The following is a 3,854-nucleotide window of genomic DNA, read 5'->3' as shown; positions in this document are numbered from 1 at the left end:
TTTGATGTGTCTGTGTCAGCTGTAGGTTTTGGTCAACTCTAAAGTTAATTTGCTGTCATCTATTATATGGCAGAGACCTGTGTCATCATTTGAAGTGGGGTGGTTGTTTTGTTCAGAAGCACAGCAGAAGGCTGAATATATACCCCTTCAATTTGATTTTTTTTTCCTTCCAGGTAGGGTTTTTAAGTTATTTTTCTTTTTCAAAATATTTATTTGCGACAGAGGCATATATACGTGAGAGAGAGAGAGAGAGGAGCACACCAGGAGCTCTAACCATTGCAAATGAACTCCAGATGCATGTTCCTCCTTGTGCGCTGGCTTTAGGTAGGTACTGAGGAATTGAATCTGGGTCTTTTGGCTTTGCCAGCAAGTGCCTCAACTGCTAAGCTATCTCTCCAGCCCCCCAGTTTGATTCCTGAAAGGAAAGGAGAATGACTGATTAAAATGTTAATCATGGCCAGGCTTTAATCCCCGTGCTTGGGAGGGAGGCAGAGGTAGGAGGATTGCCATGAGTTCAAGGCTAACTTGAGACTCCATAGTGAATTCCAGATCAGCCTGGGCTAGAGTGAGACCCTACCTCGAAAAACAAAAAAAGAAAAAAAAAAAAAAAGTTAATCATGTTTTTCCCCTCCAGAAAATAATAAGGATGAGTTAATAGCATTTGAGAATGCTACTAGGCAGAGTCTTGACTCTGCAGCCCAATTTCCAAATTCTTAGGAAATTATCCCACGTACCTGCTGTCTGATTGCAGACTCCTCATGTGTTAAACTGGGTTCAATTGTGGTAGCTTTATCAAAGATATAGATATGTTACCTGACACAACACTTTGTCATAGTAAACACTCAACCAGTAGTAAACACTCTTTTAGCATTAACACCATTTGGGTACTGTGATTACAGATGTGTGCTACTGTGCTTGGGTAAAAAGCAACTTTTATTCATTTATTATACTGCATATATCATTTTGTGGTTTTAATACATTTTGCCTAGACTTTGAAATCTTCCTTCAAATGGCACATCCAGTAAGATATCTCCAATTCAGAAATGACTTTAAAAAATATTTTTATTTATTTGAGTGAGAAATAGGCAGTTAGAGAGAGAGAGAGAGAATGGATGCACCAGGGCCTCCAACGACTGCAAATGAACTCCAGATGTGTGTGCCTCCTTGTGCATCTGGCTTACATGGATCCTGGGGAGTAGAACCTGAATTTTTTGACTTTGCAGGCAACTGCCTTAACTGCTGAGCCATCTCTCCAGCCCTCGCAGATGACTTTTTATTCTAATTATGTACATGCACTTGTACACACTTATTTTGAAAAACTGCTTGGTAAATTATGCAACCCTCTCACCAGCATCATCTTTGCATTTCATTATTTTAATTTATCTAGGGAAGGCTGGCTGTTGTGCATACCTGCAATCCTAGCACTTAGAGGCAGAGGAAGGAAAACCAAGAGTTTGAGACCAACCTGATCTTTTTGTTGTTGTTTGTTTTTGTTTTTCGAGGTAGGGTCTCACTCTAGCCCAGGCTGACCTGGAATTCACTATGGGGTCTCAGGGTGGCCTTGTACTCACAGTGATCCTCCTACCTCTGCCTCCTGAGTGCTGAGGTTAAAGGCATGTGCCACCATGCCTGGCCAGCCTGATCTTTCTAGCAAGAATCTACCTCAAAAATAAAACTAGGGGGTGCTTGCTGGAGGGATAGCTTGGAGGTTAAGGCGCTTGCCTGCAAGGCCAAAGGACCCAGGTTCAATTCCCCAAGACCCATGTAAGCCAGATGCACAAAGTGGCACGTGCATCTGGAATTTGTTTGCAGCAGCTGGTCTCTCTCAAATAAATTAAAAAAAAAAAAAAACTAGGGCTGTAGAGATTATCTGCCTGTACCTCTCTCAAATAAAGTAAATAAAAAATAAAACTACACACCACAAAAACTTGGAAAAGCACTACTTTGGGTAAGTTTTAGCTAACTTCTTGATATTTACTTGAAGCAAAATTTTTCTTTGCTATTTACAAACAGCCTGTGAAGATTTCTACATGTTTTTTGATTATGTAAAAAAATGACAAAAAGGTTTTGGTGAACTCAGAAGTGTAAAGGAATTTCTATTTCATTGTAACCTCAGGTTTTGCTAATTTAAGTGGGTCAAGGTAAATTCTGGATGTTTGATAGCTGGTCAGGGTTTTTAATATTTTTATTTGGTTTTTCAAAGTAGGATTTCATTCTAGTCCAGGCTGACCTGGATTTCACTGTGCAGTCTCAGGATGGCCTCAAACTCACAGTGATCCTCCTACCTCTGCCTCCTGAGTGCTGGGATTAAAGGTGTGCGCCACCATGCCTGGCTGCTGCTTATTCTTTGAATTCTTGGGTGAGAATAGTCCTGTTCCTTTGAAATTTTACTCTTGTTCTTAAATGGCCTTGTTATAGTGAATTTCTGTTAATGCCCTTGAGCTTTCTTTTGGCCTCTTTGTTCAGGAGATTTTATGGGATAGGTCTAGATGTTCTTTGGTTTTTATTACATGTGTGTGTCTGTTGCTGGGGGTCAGAGTCTAAGCTAGGGCCTCATGAAACATAAATAAAAAAAATGCTCTGCCACTGAGCATATAAAAATGAGTCCTGAATTAGTTTTGTGCATTAATGGTGACGAGGGGAAAAGTTATTTTTAAGATATTTTATTCATTTATATGCAGAGAGAAGACATAAAGAATGGGTGCACCAGGCTTATAGACATGGCAAAGAAACTCCATGTGCATGGCTTTTTCTAGCTTTCTGTCAGCTGGTCAACACGAGGAAGTCAGCTCCAGCAGGGTTTCTTAGTTACCTTGCAGCCCAAGTATGTGGAGTCTTCAGCAATAGGGTCTTGCCATCTATCTATTCCTGGTGGGAAACCAAGAGCCTTGGTAATGGCCTGTAAATGTTTTGGGAGCATCAGGGACCTCCCTGGCTAACAACTCAGTGGAAGGTATTCCATCCCTGGTACTGAAAATTTTCCATAAACAATCTTCTGGATGTGCCATTGTCCATAAAAGTAGGTTTCCAAATGACTTACTTATAACCCCCTAGATTTTGATTAGCCCTCCCCCCACCTTTGCTTTACTCAGTATCTTCCCCTGACCTCACTTAGGCCTTTCCACCCCCAGTATTCTGTTCTACTTACATATATACAATACCATCCTCTTAAGTCCCCCTCCCTCTTTATATCCCCTTTCTAGCTTACTGGTTTCTGCTACTGAGTTTTATCCCAACTCACATACAAGTCCAAACATTTGTAGCTAGGATCTGCATATGAGAGAACATACAGTTGGTATTCTGGGCCTGGATTACCTCACTTAAGTATAATCCTTTCCAAATCCATCCATTTCCCTGCAAAATTCATTTTTCTTTACCACTGAGTAGAACTCCATTGTTTAAATGTACCACATCTTCATTATCTACTCATCATTGAGGGACCTCTTGGCTGGTTCCATTTCCCAGCTATTGTGAATAGAGTGGCAATAAACATGGTTGTGCAAGTATCTCTAAGGTAGAGAGATGAATCTTTAGAATATATGTCTGGGAATGCTACAGCTGGGTCATATGGTAAATCTATTTTTAACTGTCTCAGGAACCTCTACTCTGATTTCCACAATGGCTATACCAGTCTGTATTCCCACCAACAGTGTAGAAGGATTCCTTGTTTTCTGCATCCTCGCCAGCATTTATTGTCATTTGCTTTCTCGAAGAGATTTTTGTTTATTTTTGAGACTGACAGACAAAGAGGCAGACAGCGAGAATGGGGGCGTCAGGGCCTCCAGCCACTGCAAACGAACTCCAGATGCATGTGCCACCTTGTGCATTTGGCTTACGTGGGTCCTGGGGAATCG

This window comes from Jaculus jaculus, chromosome 1, assembly GCF_020740685.1.
Source record: "Jaculus jaculus isolate mJacJac1 chromosome 1, mJacJac1.mat.Y.cur, whole genome shotgun sequence".
In the NCBI taxonomy this organism is placed as follows: domain Eukaryota; kingdom Metazoa; phylum Chordata; class Mammalia; order Rodentia; family Dipodidae; genus Jaculus; species Jaculus jaculus.
The sequence above is the reverse complement of the archived record's forward strand: the minus strand, read 5'-3'. Positions refer to the sequence as shown.